Source organism: Chenopodium album, chromosome 5 (genome assembly GCF_948465745.1).
Source record: "Chenopodium album chromosome 5, dcCheAlbu1.1, whole genome shotgun sequence".
Classification (NCBI taxonomy): domain Eukaryota; kingdom Viridiplantae; phylum Streptophyta; class Magnoliopsida; order Caryophyllales; family Amaranthaceae; genus Chenopodium; species Chenopodium album.
Genome location: NC_137838.1, coordinates 13,881,162 through 13,898,683, shown reverse-complemented (window position 1 = coordinate 13,898,683; position 17,522 = coordinate 13,881,162). Strand labels below are relative to the sequence as shown.

General features: G+C 37.3%; 1 non-coding gene across 1 annotated transcript; it reads left to right on the top strand.

Moving 5' to 3' along the window:
• The first annotated feature begins 945 nt into the window (after nucleotides 1–945).
• LOC145633525 (small nucleolar RNA R71) lies at nucleotides 946–1,052 on the top strand. The gene has a single exon (XR_014112845.1). It is a non-coding gene; the product is annotated as a small nucleolar RNA R71 (small nucleolar RNA).
• Nucleotides 1,053–17,522: the final 16,470 nt, after the last annotated feature.

The following is a 17,522-nucleotide window of genomic DNA, read 5'->3' as shown; positions in this document are numbered from 1 at the left end:
CAATGTAGAATTAGATATGTTAGTATTATCCTTTAGCCCTGCAGGGCTATCAACTACATTGTTTGGTTTAATGGAATCAAGATTAGCAGTATTTAATAAAATAGGTTCATCAACTCTGGGAATAGAGGGCCCTTCATAGTTTGAACCACTCCTTAGAGTAATTGCAAATGCTTGATCCGTAGGCCTAGTTGGCTGTGCCGGCAGGGCTCCCTGTTGGCGTGCTTGTAGAGTAGCGGAGAGTTGCGCAATTTGATTATCTACAATTTTATTATGCGCTAGAATTTGATCAATTGTCGCATCCCTGCTCTCCATGTGCTTTTCATATTGACCAACATTGCTCTAATTTCCCCCAAAGAAGGGTCGGAAGATGAGGGGGGTTGTTGTGGTTGATTCTTCTGGCTAGCATTGGGATGATAGTATTTCTGCTACTGTTGCTGTGGCACCTGTGGTTCTTGTGGTGGTGGATTTTGAACATTAGTGCTCCGGTAGGAAAGGTATGGATGATTTCGATACCCAGGATTGTAAGTGTTGGAGTATGGGTTATTCTGCCTATAAGCTTGGAAGACATTAACTTGCTCCACGGAACTCCTGCAATCCTGCTCCCAATGACCTACAATACCACAATTTTCACAGAAAGCCTCATTAGAATTATTATTAATCGCAGAAACATTGGCTACATTAGCAGTGCTCAGATTATCTAATTTTTGGCAAATAGAGGTCAGTTGAGCTTGCAAAAAGGATACAGAGTCGACACTATGTTTCTCCTTATTAGCAAATCCTCTTGGATTCCCATATTGGGAATTATGTATCGCCATGTCTTCAATAACCTGACCTGCATCATCAACATTAAGATTCATGAATCTCCCACTAGCTGCAGAGTCTAAAATTATTCTAGAAGAATTTCCAATGCCGTTATAAAAGGCTTGGATTAACTGCCATTGCGCTAAATTATGGTGAGGGCATTCTCTTTGTAGGTCCTTGAACCTCTCCCAAGCCTCATATAAAGACTTATCGGCTTCTTGGGCAAAGTTCTGAATCGCACTCCGTAGTACTGCTGTTCTCTCTGCAAGATAATACTTGTTATAGAAATTCAAAACAAGAGTTTCCCAGTCAGTTATACCAAGTGTAGTTCTATTTAAGCCATTAAACCACAATTTAGGTTTTCCAGTTAAAGAGAAGGGAAAGAGAATCTCCCTGATTTGGTCTTGAGTGACCCCGACTTGCCTGATGGTGTTGCAATATTGACAATAGTCGGCAATGTGAAGATTCGGGTCTTCACCCTTTGCTCCACTGAATTGCTTCCTCTCTATCATCGTTATAAATTGAGGCTTAATTTCAAATTGAACCCCATCAAGAGCCGGAGTAGGGGTGAGATGTGGAAAATCCGTAAGCTTTGGTTGTGAATAATCACTAAGCTTCTTTGGAGCCGCCATCTCTGATTCTGTGTCTGATGATGTCTCTGAATTGTTAGAATCAGTTGGAGGATCGCGGTGATTATTGTTATTATCACCAGAATCCGCCAGGATTTGCTTGTAGAAATTTTTCTGTCTATGGAAGGAACGTTCGATCTCAGGATTGAATGGGATGTAACCTGATCTGGAACACCTAGGCATAAACAAAAACTAGAAGAAAATATGAGATTTGTCTCAGAGAACTAACGCTCTCTGAGACAAAAGAGAAATAATCTAGACTACAAAAACAATCAGAAATAAAAATAAAATCGTTTCCCCGGCAATGGCGCCAAATTTTGACAGGGTAAAGTCGTATCCCCTAATCAAAAGTAATACCTAAATCACTAACTAAGGTAGATAGGGAAGTAGGGTCGATCTCCACAGGGAAACAAGTCTTTTTACTCCTAATTAATTATTATAATCTAAATTATTTAAGTAACCAATATTTATAATTAAGTATGAAACTAAACTACTAAGGTTTAGAATAGGAAGAAAATAATATATGAAAGGATCTAGGGCATAGGTTCACCAATAAATAATACTCCAGGGTAAAACATAGTAATCAATCATTGACATTGCATAAATAACATGATTAACAGGCTCTTGCAATTTATTAATCAACATAGATCTAACAGGCTCTCACAATTTACTAGATCTAAGTTCTTATTGAAAATAGCCTTTAATATCAAATTAACATCTGCTCGATTCATCAATTTAATATTGCTATACTTTTACAAGCCGCAATTGTAAAACATTAAAACAATCCAATAAGAAATTATCACGCAATACCAATAATCAATAATAGTCAATCATTAATGCATCAATTAACCAGATTGTAAAGGGCTCTCGCTACGTATTACAATCACACAATTAATTCATCGGTATTAAATCTCATCTCTCGAATCTTGACTTAACCATTTATAAATTAACTTGCCTATTGAAACTAGACCTAAACATTAATTCTCATCTCTCGATTCTTGAATCAATATTGTCAAACTCATGCATAAAAAATAGGCCTAATCTAGTCACAGAGCATTAAATCAATCAACAGGAAATTAATCTAGCATTGATAATCAACAACAATAATTTACCCCTTCATATTATTTATTAGATCCCCATAAACTCTAGAAATTAAACTACTCACACATATTAAAAACTAAACTAATCAAAGTAATAAAATAAATCATGATGAAAGGAATAGAATAAATAACTAAGATTAAGGGAAGAGAAATCGTTACCAAAAATAAATCTGGAATTAGTGAAAGAATTAAGAACAAAGGTTTAGAGAGAGATTAAGAGAGAGAAAACTAAGTAGAGAGAGAAAGTCTAAGAAAGAAGATAAGTGAATTAATCGTCCTAAAAACGTACTTAAACAAAACTAAAAACAACTCCTAATTAGAAACTAATTGCTCGTCAAAAGACCCTTTCCAGAAACACGCGCCCGATCGGGCTAGAGGCCGCCCGATCGGGCGCGCCTTTTTTGCTATGCTCCTACTGATGTGCCGCGCCCGATCGAGCCTAGCTCACCCGATCGGGCGCGCCTCTTCCTTGAGGGCACTAATGCATGCAGCCGCCCGATCGGGCGTATGCTTGACCGATCGGGCCCGGTCTTCATCTTCGAGGCTTGGACTTCGATTGGGCTAGATTTCTCGGCCCAATCCATATTTCCTCTCGGGTCTCGAATACATGGTCCAAATGCCTCGTGATCCAAATTACCGAGCCCTTAATCACCGGCTCTCACCGATCTTGGGCTCCAAAAGTGGTCGTGTCCTTCTAGCTTCCGTAGTCGATCCAATAAGGCCCGGGAAAATGCTCCAAGAGTGCAATTTCCTGTAAAATACAACTAAAACTACGAAAACACTAGAACACACAAATTAGTAATAAAAGTGGCCCGAAAGAGCCAAAAACACTACTAATAATGACCACGGGACGGGGATAAAACACTATATAAACTAAACATATCACATGGGCAAAGAACAGGGTCTGCTCATCCCACTTGAGGAGTCGACCAAGCGAAGTGGACGGCGCGGCGTCGTCCTCTACGGGCTCATGCTCCCGTCGAGTGTCTCGTGACCGTGAACCAGAGCCTCGCTGTCTAGCCATGCTACATTGTGCAGAATTATCATAAATTAAGGTTCTATAGTATCTAAGGTTCGCCTAGCCGCATGATACTATGTTCGCAAAAAAAAAAAAAAAAAAAAAAAGAGTACGTAGTACTAAAACAGAGCACAAATTCAAATTGAGCATATACGGCATTTTTCAAGCAATCAAACAATTTCTTGCAACACTATAGTAATTATTGTGACAAATTGTTCAAGAATTGCTAGCAAAAACATCAAGAATAAGTCACATTGCATTCACGACCTTAAGAGGTCCAACAATGGCAAATTGCTCATTTCTTCACCAAATTGAGTCAAACAAGTCTCAAATTACTCCCAAGACAATATATAAACATAATCAAGCAATTTAATGGCATAAAATTTGATAAACAAAGTGAATTAAGCATTATAAATTTCAAATTTTCAAGAAATTCGTGAATAAACATGGCTAAAATTCATAAAAACCGGTGTGAGTTTGAAGAAAACTTACATAGATCGGGAAAATGGATGAAAAGAGCTTTGATTTGCAACAAATTTGAGTGAATTTGGTTGAGAAATGAGCAAGAACGGAGCAAGCGAATTTCAGGAAATTTTCGAGCAACTTACGCGACGAGCAAACAACAAAATGAAGAAGAAAGGGGTATTTAAGGAAAACCCCGTGCTGGCGCTAAGCGCTAGGCTTTGGCGTCAAAAATCAAGCTTGGCGCCTGGCGCCAATCCTAGAGCCTGGCGCTAAGACCAATTGTGAGGCGCTGATGGTTTTTCAGCGGCGCCAGAACACTCAGTCACCCAGTGGGGTTGTTCTACCTTTTTGCAACATATTTTGGGTTCCTTGGTACGCCAGTTGTCCCCTCTAAGTAATTTGACACGATTTTAGTAATCGGCTTGATCGCATAAAGTGATCGACCTGATGAAAGATCGTCTCACTTAGCTTAAAGTGCCTAAGCATTGGCTCATTAACAAAAGGCACCGACATAGTGGTTCATTCGCAAAAAGCACCGACGTACAGGTTCAAAAGCAACAAAAGCGCCGACGTACAGGCATAGCGAAAGCAATGTTTGAGCGAGCATTTAAAGATCGACAAGCGGAGATCTTCGGTAATTTCCTTTGGAAAATTATCGCAAAAAATGAGGATAGCTTCAAGCGAGGATATCTTCGGCAGCATTCCCTGGCTTGTGGAAATTTGTCACAAACAACTGAAGGTGATTTCAAGCGAAGTTGTCTTCGATAGTATTCCCTTGGACGTGGAATATTATCAATGCGGAAGAGGATTGTTTCAAGCGAAACAATCTTCGATGGTATTCCCTTGGACGTGGAATATTATCATAGCGGATGAGGATTGTTTCAAGCAAAACAATCTTCGATAGTATTCCCTTGGACGTGGAATATTATCATAATGGGAGAGGATCGTTTCAAGCGAAGCAGTCTTCTATATTGGAAGCAGTTACAAGCGTAGCAGTTTTCAAGCAGGATGACATTCTCTAGCTTGCAGGAGGTCATAAAAATAACAGAATACAGCAGCAAATCGGTTACTTTCAGAGACGTGTGCTCGACTGTGAAAGATACGCGTTTCTTGACTCTTTTATCAGTTTAACTAACGCTAGTTTTGCAGGTATCGGCGTTACAAGAGTGATTTAGGATCGCAGAACGTTCTGAATCATTCTCCGTCCCTATCGATACTTTGACTTTCGTTTTTGAAACTTGCGTTTCTCCAAACTCAGTCAAAGTGGGGGCTTCTGTAGACACCCATTTGTGTCTCCCCAAAACCAAAACCCAGTGATGAGCACCTTTCGCGTCGAATCATAATCGAATGAAGTGAAAGTGTGGAAAGTTTAGTGTTGCGGATAGTTTTATTTTCTTTTCTCTTCTCTCTATTTTTGAAAACTCATTTTAAGAAAACAGCCAATCCAGTTTGGTTGGTCCATGATATGGGTCCAATAGTAGTGTAGTTAGATGGGGCTTGACAAGAGCTTTCCAATGATATATTATAAGTCCAATTCCGATGAATATTGAGGAAGTTATGGCCAATTTACTAAACTGAGCCCGTTTTGAGCCTTATATGCGGCCCAATGATCTAGGGGAGGGCCTAATATAGATTTATTATTCCTAATGCAATTAGGAATGGTTTTAGTCTTCTAGATGCTTCTAGAAGGTTCTTTTCATTCCTAATTTAATTAGCATTGATAAATTGACTTTTGTTGACTTTTCAGAGTTTTAATTAAAATCAAAGAGCATTTTTGAGGAAAAATACGATTTTATCCTCATGTACGGCAATTTTTATCTGATTTTTGGAAAACGCGTGAATTTCCAGGTCAGCGCCAAACGCTAGCTGTAGCGCCTGGCGCTAGCCTTGGCGCCTGGCGCCAGGGTAAGCATCTGGCGCCAATAGCCAGCGTTGGCGCCAACATTGTTTCACGTGCGCCAGACTCTGTTTTGTTTATTTTATCTTTTTGGCTGATTTTCTTTATAAATAACGTCGTAAAAACTCCGTTCTCATTCACCTACAATCAGTTTTCATTCACATTCATCAACTCTCTCTCATTCTATAATCATTCACCATCTCTCTGTTTTTCTAAACTAGCTTTTTACATACAAAATTCCGCATTCATTAGATCTAGAAACACCTATCCATATTCGAAGTTGCCTTCGCCCTAGACGTGAAAGGTTTAATTTCTCAGGGTTTGGTCCCAAATCTCTATTTCCATTATTTAATTTAATTGTTTTGTTTATTATTTTCCTTGAAGTTACTAACGTGTGTATTTTGTTATTAGGAAGAGGTACGAGGCATCAAAGTAAGTGCTTTAATGGTTTTCATTGATGTTATGATGTAGATATCATGCTTAGGTTGTTATTATGATTCCTAGTATCATGTCTAGGGTAACTTTAATATCAAATATGATTAAAAGTATGATGCTTCCTATGTTCTTCCTAATATTTATGATTTGTTAGTATCATGTTAGGGTTAAAGATTTGATTTTTATTGCTTAGTGACATGCTAGGGTTTGTTATTAATCTTGTTAGTATCATGCCTAGGATCTTGCTATGCTTTAACATGATTATTATTATTATTATTAATATGATTGTTATTATGATGATTATTATTATGATTATACTTCATGATTATAATTGTTATAATTATTGTGATGATGATTATTTTTTATTATGATTGTTATGATTATATTATTATATTTACTATTATGTTGCTTTATATTTATTGTTATTGATTGATCACACCTTTTTATGCATGTTTAAAGGGAATTTGTACTTGTAATCACAATTTATAAGATAATTAATAATCTTGTTAGGGTTGATATGATTATAATTTCAATTGATCGCCAATAATAGTTTATTTGTGCATTAATATTCAACCAACATAGATAAACAACTTTAGGATTAAACCTATTGATTGTATATTAGTCAGAAAGCGCACGTGAATACGATCAGAATAAAGTAGAGGCCTATTATTAGGGCAGGTTCAATCTCTTTTAGGTTGGATTTGTACCTTCATCCCTGAACCCTATTTGGTTCAAGACCTTATGGAGTTGACGATCTCTTGGATCGTTAAGGGGTGTAATCTTCACCCTGTGAACGGTTTACAAGTTCCTAAAACTTGTTGGCGACTCTTTTGCTCTATCTTCTTCCCTTTTGGACGCCACCATACTTTAGTGTATGATCACAGTGGGGTTCAAGCTAGGGGTTAACGCTTGAAATTATTCCCCACAGTTTTTTGGCGACTCCGCTGGGGAGGATTTCTATTTTAATTCCTGAATTTGTTTCGGCAATGATTTAGAATGAGTGGATGAGACTCGAAATGTTCTAAGTATTTCATGTGCGTAATTTTGATTAACATTATTGTCATATGCATAAAAAAAAAGATCTCATTGGAAAGACCATCCGTAATGAGTTACAAACGTAGGATTTTACACGTAGAAAATTTGAGAAATATCTTTCACAACTAGGACCAAAATAACACCGCGCGAAACTGGAAAATTTTATCGAGCACAGAAAGCTGCTGAGGCATGTAGGAATTAGCGCCAGGGGCCAGAGTATTGGCGCCAGATTTTAACTGTAGCGCCCACTAGTGGAAAAAAGGTCATCCGTAACGGGCAAAAAGGGCCCATCCGCAACGGGCACCGTCTGTTACGTATGCGGCCGTTACGGATGGTCATTGTTATTCGTAATGGACATTTGAAATGTCCGTTACGAATAACCCATTATTCGTAACGGACATTTCAAGTGCCCGTTACGAATAAGGCCTTTTTTGTATTAAAATAAGTCCTTATTTGTAACGGGCACCTCAAATGCCCGTTACGAATAAATGATTATTCGTAACTGACATTTGAAATGTCCGTTACGAATAAATACTTATTTGTAAAGTTTTATAGTATATAATTAAATACTTATTTGTAACGGGCAACAAAAATGCCCGTTACGAATAAGTGGTTATTTGTAACTGACAACTCTCCTGCCCGTTACAAATAATCATTAAATTAAATTTTTTTGATTAAATTTCGGCAGCATATATATATATATATATATATATATATATGCATTCAATAAATATTTACTTCTAAAGTATTGAGCCCACTGTTCTCGAACCACATTCAACTCGTCAACATCATACGGGGCTGTCCTTGGACAAAAATCCTATTGAATAAAAAAACATATGAATGAGGTTACAAAATAAAAACAATCCATAATGAAAACAATCATTAAAATAAATGTGATGGTCCAAATTATAGAAATAAAACTCAAAATATAGGAATAAAACACATAACATTCAAAATTACCTAAGGGACTTCTATCTTTCAAATCTTTCATGTATTGGTCCAAATTAACACAATAAAACATATAACATCCTTAATTAACTTATATTTTGCTTTCTATGAATTGAAATCAATGAAACGTGAACATTTACTCACTTTTGGGAGCGTAAAGAGCCAAAAAGGCTTCAAAATTGCCTAAGAGGCTTCTATCTTTCCCATCTTTCATGTATTGGTCCAAATTAACACAATAAAACACATGACATCCTTAATTAACTTATATTTTGATTTCTATGAATTGAAATCATCGAAAAGTGACCATTTACTCACTTTTGGGAGCGTATAGGGCAAAAAAGGCTTCAAAATTGCCTAAGGGACTTCTATCTTTCCCATCTTTCATGTATTGGTTCAATTTAACGCAATAAAACACATAAAATCTTTAATTAACTTAAAATTTTGGTTTCTACGAATTGAAATCAATGAAAAGTGACCATGTACTCACTTTTGAGAGCGTATAGAGCCAAAAAGGCTTCAAAATTGCCTAAGGGATTCTATTTTTCCCATCTTTCATGTATTGGTTCAAATTAACACAATAAAACACATCACATCCTTAATTAACTTATATTTTGGTTTATATGAATTGAAATCAATGAAAAGTGACCATTTACTCACTTTTGGGAGCGTATAGAGCCAAAAAATGCTTTAAAATTGCATAAGGGACTTCTATCTTTCCCATCTTTCATGTATTGGTTCAAATTAACACATTAAACACACAACATCCTTAAGTAACTTATATTTTTGTTTCTATGAATTGAAATCAATGAAAAGTGACCATTTACTCACTTTTAAGAGCCTATAGAGCCAAAAAGGCTTCAAAATTGCCTAAGGGACTTCTATCTTTCCCATATTTCATGTATTGGTTCAAATTAACACAGTATAACACATAACCTCCTTAATTAACTTATATTTTGGTTTCTTTGAATTGAAATCAATGAAAAATGACCATTTACTCACTTTTGGGAGCGTATAGAGCCAAAAAGGCTTCAAAATTGCTTAAGAGACTTCTATCTTTCCCATGTTTCATGTATTGGTTCAAATTAACACAATAAAACACATCACATCCTTAATTAACTTATATTTTGGTTTTTATGCATTGAAATCAATGAAAAGTGACCATATACTCACTTTTGGGAGCGTATAGAGCCAAAAAAGCTTCAAAATTGCCTAAGGGATTCTATCTTTCCCATCTTTCATGTATTGGTTCAAATTAACACAATAAAACACATAACATCCTTAATTAACTTATATTTTGGTTTTTATAAATTGAAATCAACGAAAAGTGACCATTTACTCACTTTTGGGAGCGTATAGGGCAAAAAAGGCTTCAAAATTGCCTAACGGACTTCTATCTTTCCCATCTTTCATGTATTGGTCCAAATTAACACAATAAAACACATAAAATCCTTAATTAACTTATATTTTGATTTCTATGAATTGAAATCAACGAAAAGTGACCATTTACTCACTTTTGGGAGCGTATAGGGCAAAAAAGGCTTCAAAATTGCCTAAGGGACTTCTATCTTTCCCACCTTTCATGTATTGGTTCAATTTAACACAATAAAACACATAAAATCTTTAATTAACTTAAAATTTTGGTTTCTACGAATTGAAATCAATGAAAAGTGACCATATACTCACTTTTGGGAGCGTATAGAGCCAAAAAGGCTTCAAAATTGCCTAAGGGATTCTATCTTTCCCATCTTTCATGTATTGGTTCAAATTAACACAATAAAACACATAACATCCTTAATTAAGTTATATTTTGGTTTTTATAAATTGAAATCAATGAAAAAAGACCATATACTCACTTTTGGGAGCGTACAGAGCCAAAAGAGGCTCTAAAATTGCATAAGGGACTTCTATCTTTCCCATCTTTCATGTATTAGTTCAAATTAACACATTAAACACACAACATCCTTAAGTAACTTATATTTTTGTTTCTATAAATTGAAATCAATGAAAAGTGACCATTTACTCACTTTTGAGAGCGTATAGAACCAAAAAGGCTTTAAAATTGCCTAAGGGACTTCTATCTTTCCCATCTTTCATGTATTGGTTCAAATTAACACTGTATAACACATAACATCCTTAATTAACTTATATTTTGGTTTCTTTGAATTGAAATCAATGAAAAGTGACCATTTACTCACTTTTGAGAGCGTATAGAGCCAAAAAGGCTTCAAAATTGCCTAAGGGGCAAAAAGGTGCCCGTTACGAAATAAGTATTTGTTTGTAACGGACACCTTACTTGCCCAATCAACAGAACTTCAGAAAAGCAAGACTAAATTATAACTAACTTCAATCTCATATTAACATTGATGAGTCTGTCAATCTTTGACAATTTGTAAATTATAACTAACGTAATCTACTTGCTTAAATATAATTAACATGTGTCCAACTACCACTTTCAAAGATGAATAACATGAGTATATTGAGGAAGTTATGGCCAATGTACTAAACTGGGCCCGGTTTGAGCTTTAAGTACGGCCCAATGATCTAGGGGAGGGCCTAATATGATTTATCATTCCTAATGCAATTAGGAATGGTTTTAGTCTTTTAGAACATTCCAGAAGGTTCTTTTCATTCCTAATTTAATTAGGACTCTTTAGAGTTTTAATTGGATCAAATAACATTTTCGATTGAAATTATATTATTTTATCTTCCCGTACGAGAAATTTATCAGATTTTCGAAACGCGTTGAATTCCAATTTGGCGTCCAACCCCAGGCCTTGGCGCCTGGAACCAGGATTGGCGCCAGACACCAGCATTGGCGCCTGGCGCTAGCCACTGGTCCTGGCGCCAATGAGCCAGGGCTGACGCCAAGGTGGTTTTGTGGTCTTCAGACTCTGTTTTGATAAATTATCTTCTTTGGATGATTTTCTCTATAAATATCGTATTAAAAACTCCGTTTTCATTCATCATCTACATCTATCGTTCACCAATTCTCTTTATTCTTAAGTTTTCATCAACTCTCTTCATTCACAAATTATTCATCAATTAGCATTCATCTCTTTCAATAATCCTTTTCATTCATCTCTTCATTCATCAACTTTCATCAACATTCATTCTTTCTAAACTAACCTTGCTCTTTAATACGAAATTCCGCATTCACAAGATCTTGAAACGCCTAGCCATATTCGAAGTTGCCTTCGCCCTAGACGTGAAAGGTTTAATTTCTGAGGGTTTGGTCCCAAATCTCTATTTCAATTATTTAATTTAATTGTTTTGTTTATTATTTTCCTTGAAGTTACTAACGTGTGTATTTTGTTATTAGAAAGAGGTACGAGGCATCCAAGTAAGTACTTTAATTGATTTATTGATATTATGATGTAGATATCATGCTTAGATTGTTATTTTAAATTCCTAGTCTCATGTCTAGGGTATTTTTAATATTAAGTATGATTTAAAGTGCGATGCTTCCTATGTTCTTCCTAATATTAATTCATGTTAGTATCATGTTAGGGTTAAAGCTTTGATTTTTATTGTTTAGTGACATGCTAGGGTTTGTTATTAATCTTGTTAGTATCATGCCTAGGATCATGCTATGCTTTAACATGATTATTATAATAGTATGATTGATATTATTATTATTAGTGATGTTGATTATTTATTATGTTGCTTGACACATATTATTTTATATTATTTATTGCTTGATCACCTTTTATTGCATGTTTAAAGGGAATTTGTACTTGCAACCACGCTTAATAAGATAATTAATAATCTTGTTAGGTTAATTGTGATTATAATTTCAAGTGATCGCCAATAATAGTTTGTTTGTGCATTAATGTTCAACCAACATAGATTAAACAGGTTTAGGGTTAATCCTATTGATTGCATGTTAGTCAGAAAGCGCACATGAATACGAGCAGAATAAAGTAGAGGCCTACTATTAGGGCAGGTTCAATCTCTTTTAGGTTGGATTTGTACCATCATCCCCGAACCCTTATTTGGTTCATGACCTTATGGAGTTGACGATCTCTTGGATCGTTAAGGGGTGTAACCTTCACCTCGTGATGGTTTACAAGTTCCTTAAAAACTTGTTGGCGACTCTTTTGCTCTATCTTCTTCCCTTTTGGACGCCACCGTACTTTAGTGTATGATCACAGTGGGGTTCAAGCTAGTGGGATTTTTAAGGCTTGAAACTATTCCCTACAGTTTTTGGCGACTCCACTGGGGAGGATTTCTATTTTAATTCCTGAATTTGTTTCGGCAATGATTTAGAATGAGTGGATGAGACTCGAAAAGTTCTAAGTATTTCATGTGCGTAATTCTGATTAACAATGTGGCATATGCATAAAAAGGTTCTCATTGGAAAGACCATCCGTAATGATTCAAAAACATAAGGATTTTACACGTAGGAAATATGAGAAATGTTTTTCACAACTAGGACTGAAATAACACCGCGCGAAACTGGGTGATTTTATTGAGCACAGAAAGCTGCTGAGGCATGTGGGAAGTAGCGTCAGGGGCCAGAGCTTGGCGCCAAATATTTAGCCGTAGCGCCAGACGCCAATATTATCGCCAGACGCTACAGTTAAAAGTTGGCGCCAGTCTCTGTTTGCTGGCGCCAATTTCCCCCAATACCGAGCCAAAAATATGCGTTCTAATTTCGACCGGTTTTTCGTATTGTTTGCTCGATCCTACTTCCTGATTGAATTTTTTCTCATTTTTCTGAAACCCATATGTGTTTTACATATGGACATAACCCTATGGGAATTCATGCTCTATCTACCCGATTGAACGCTCCTGGCAACAAAGGGTACATCTGAGAGGTTGAATTCACCAAACCATGGAAGTGAGTTTTTTCTAAAAACTCGCGGTGTCCTATCCACACGCGTTAACCCTTCACGGTTAGGCTTCTACGCGGTGCATCTGGACAATTAACCATGGACCCTATTTGACTAAACCATATGCCGAACTTTAGAGAACTAGAGCCATGGTTAGGTTGCGAACTCATTGCATCATATTGTGCCTACTTGACTAATTGTGCATTATTGGATGTGCATATATATCCTATGCTCCTCTTAACCGTTTGTTGATTTGTGTTGAGATTATAAGTCATGACTTAAAGAACTTTGCCTAATTAATTAATTAATTATTTAATTCGAGTCAATAAGGTTTTATCTTCTTTTAATCGGAATCGACCTAGTACGACTTTAGGCATACCCCAGTTGACTAATAATATCGAAAACAGTCCCAGACCGAGGCTCCAATATTGGTGCCAAAATCTGAGCTGTAGCGCCACTGTATGGTGTGTAGCGCCAGACATTTACTAAAAAGTCTGGCGCCAACCACCATATTGTGACGCCAGTCCTGTCGCTTGGCCGACAGTTCGGATTATTTGTCGAGTCATCACCTAATGTCTAATTAATCAGTTTCCTGTTTAATTCGGTTAATTTTGCTGGCAATAATGCTTAATTGAATTAATATTCGAGTTTAGGCACTAAGTTCCATGGTCTTATACAAGAGTCCAAGCATGTCACTTACACTCAATACACACACCAATACACATGTCTTGACCATGATTAAGGGAGTCTTGTGTGCGCGCGTCATTTTTCGTCATTTTTTTTTAGGGGGGTAAGTCGGATATTAATCCTCCAATAAATAATAATACTTAAGTTCCCTAAACACATGTACATTATTGCTCCCTAAAAATATGCATACTTTTTTGCATACCCTTTTTTTAAATAAAAACCATAAAGTCAAATTGATTCGAGTCAAGTAATTAAAGCGCAAACTGGCTTAATTTACAGTGCGTGGTCAAGAAAGGAAGGACGATTAATCAAAGATAACCTCTTCGTACAAGTCCAACTTTTCGACAAACCTATAGCCCGCAAGAGAAAAGCAAGAGTCATAATGGCAACTCAAGAAGAAGTCAATGACCTCAAGAATCAACTGGCTACTGTAACTGAGACACTGAAGCTTCTCGCACTTAAGATCGAAGATCCCGCAAAGCAACAACAAATGGACCTCATGCAAGAAAGCCTAAGCAAGTTGTCCAGCGACTACAAGTTTCAAGAACTCACATCCCAAGGGGTCTCGGTGGATAAAGATCTTCTTCTGCAGAAGTTCAGTGCCAACGACATCCCAAAGTTTAGGGCAATCGACAACCCCTACTTCCATCTTAGGGCATTTGAAACAATAATGAGTATCAAGGGTATCGATAAGAAAGTCTTCCCTTCTCTGTTCTCGCTATCTCTCGAGACCGTTTGCCAAAAATGGTTATTTTCTCTTGAAAAAGAAAAGACCTCTACCTGGGAATCCATAGCAAACGCTTTCGTCGATAGGTACAAGTGCAACGTTCAAGTCGAAACTGACCATAGAGAACTTGAAATTCTCAAGCAGAAGGAGAACGAAGGCTTCACATCTTTCTTTAACAAGTGGAGAGAAACCTCAGCTAAAATGATTGAGGTACCAAGCGAAAAAGAGTCTGTGAGATTGTTCATTAAAAATCTCCAAGAAAAATATTCAAAGCATCTTAAATATCAAAATAACCTTCATACCTTTAAGGCTGTTTATGATATTGGGATTAATATCGAAGATGACTTGGCTAAATCTGAAGCTGCCAACAATAACTCCAACAGTGGCTGGAAAGGAAAGAAGAACGACAATCCTTCTTCTTCCAAAACCGCCCACTCAAATAATGTTAGCACCTTTAATCTAGGAGAAGTCCTCGCCATGAATAATCAAGGACAAAAGAAACCGTTTAGGAGAAACTTCACTCCTATTGGCATGAGTTATGACACCGCGTTTGATCGACTAAATACAAAAGGTCTTATAACTCCCATTGGACCATTTGGAGATCCACCAGTCGAGAAGAGGTCGTCTAATTGGAACCCCAATGCACATTGCAAATATCATCAAGGTAGGGGCCATTCTACTGAAAGCTGTTGGAAGCTTAAGGAAGCTATCCAAGACCTAATTGACAGTAACAAGCTGTCGTTGCCCCCTGCCAGTAAGAAACCGAGTATTGACAATGCACCTCTAGCTCACACATTGGCTATCTCCGATGAAGAAAGCGAAAACTTCGACCCCTCAAAGCTAATTACTCCAGCTGAAGGATTATTGCAAGGGTGGCGCAAGACTATCAAGGTGACTACTCCGAGTGGAAGGAAGATATTGATCACGACAGGGCAAGGGCCGATGTTTGAAGAATCGTCGGAGTCAGAGTCAGAGTCTGAGTCAGAGTCTTTCCCTTTAGAACCTTCTAAATCTTTAGCTATAACGCCTCCCCTTCCTATTTCTTCTCCTAGGATAGTTAGTGATCCAGTCCCTGAGGACATATCACTCTTTGATGTAATGATCTCAGAGTATAATAATATCGCTCATTCTTCTTACTTCTCGTGTTCTTCCCTAACCCAAGATGACGAACATTGCTTAGCTAACGATGAAAAAGATAAAGAATTTATTAAAGCAATGGAAACACTTGAAAAGAAAACACCAGTAATTGAAGAGACTGAAACAGTTGACATCTTAAATGATTCAACTCTTAAAAGAGAAGTTAAAATCGGACTAACATTGAATAAACAAGAAAGAACCGATTTGATTAATTTGCTTAAAGAATTTATCGATGTATTTGCTTGGTCATATGAAGATATGCCAGGCATTAACAGAGAAATAGCTCAACACACTATACCATTAATCCCAGGAATGAAACCTGTAAAACAAAAGTTACGTCGAATGAAACCCGACGTAGCACTTAAAATAAAAGAAGAAGTTCAAAAACAAATAACTGCAGGTTTCATCAAGGTATCCAAATACCCCGAATGGGTCGCCAACGTCGTCCCAGTTCCGAAGAAAGACGGAAGGGTAAGGATGTGTGTCGACTATCGAGATCTGAATAAGGCAAGTCCAAAGGACGACTTCCCTTTGCCACACATCGATATTCTGGTAGACAACACAGCAAATCACGCGCTTCTCTCATTCATGGACGGATACGCAGGGTACAATCAGATTCTCATGGCGGAAGAAGACATGGAGAAGACAACTTTCATCACACCATGGGGCACTTACTGTTACACGGTAATGCCATTTGGGTTGAAAAACGCAGGTGCTACTTACCAACGTGCAGCAACTGCCTTGCTTCATGACATGATGCACCAAGAAGTTGAAGTATATGTCGACGACATGATTGTGAAATCAAAGGACCGTCCAGGCCATCAAGTAGCCTTAAGGAAATTTTTCGGAAGGTTAAGAAAATACAATATGAGGTTGAATCCATCAAAATGTGCTTTTGGAGTCACCTCAGGCAAGCTCTTGGGGTACGTCATAAGCTCTAGAGGAATAGAGATAGATCCAACCAAGATTAAAGCAATCATGTCAATGCCACCGCCCAAGACCGAGAAACAGATTCGAGGATTCATTGGCCGGTTGCAATACATAAGTAGGTTCATATCAAAACTAACAACGATATGTGAACCAATCTTCAAAAAGCTCAAGAAGAATGTACCAGTAATATGGGATGACGAGTGTCAAAAAGCCTTTGACAGGATCAAAGCCTATCTCGCAAATCCTCCCGTATTAGCGCCAGCACTTCCCGGAATACCTCTTAGGTTATACTTGACGGTTACCAAGGAGACAATGGGAGCCATGCTAGCACAAGAGGTAGAGAACAAAGAGAATGCAATCTATTACTTAAGTAAGAAGATGCTCGAATACGAAACACGCTATACACCACTCGAGAAATTGTGCCTCGCTTTGGTGTGGGACACAACTAAGTTGAGACATTACATGTTGGTGCATACCGTTTTCGTGGTATCTCGATTAGATCCACTCAAATACCTGTTCGAGAAATCAACGCTCAATGGACGTATTTCAAGATGGATAGTCAACTTAGCCCAGTTCGATGTGCAGTTTATGCCACAAAAAGCTATTAAAGGATCCGTGGTGTCAGACTTTCTGGCAGATTTTCCAATAGAAGACTCGACACCAATACAGGACAATGAATTTCTAGATGAAGATTTGATGGTCACCGAAGATGATACTTGGACCTTGTATTTCGACGGAGCCTCAAACCAAAAGGGATGTGGTGTCGGAGTGCTACTAGTATCACCTAAGGAAGAACATGTCCCAATCTCAATAAAGCTTGATTTCGACGTTACCAACAATGCTGCTGAATATGAAGCATGCGTGGTAGGCCTTGAAACAGC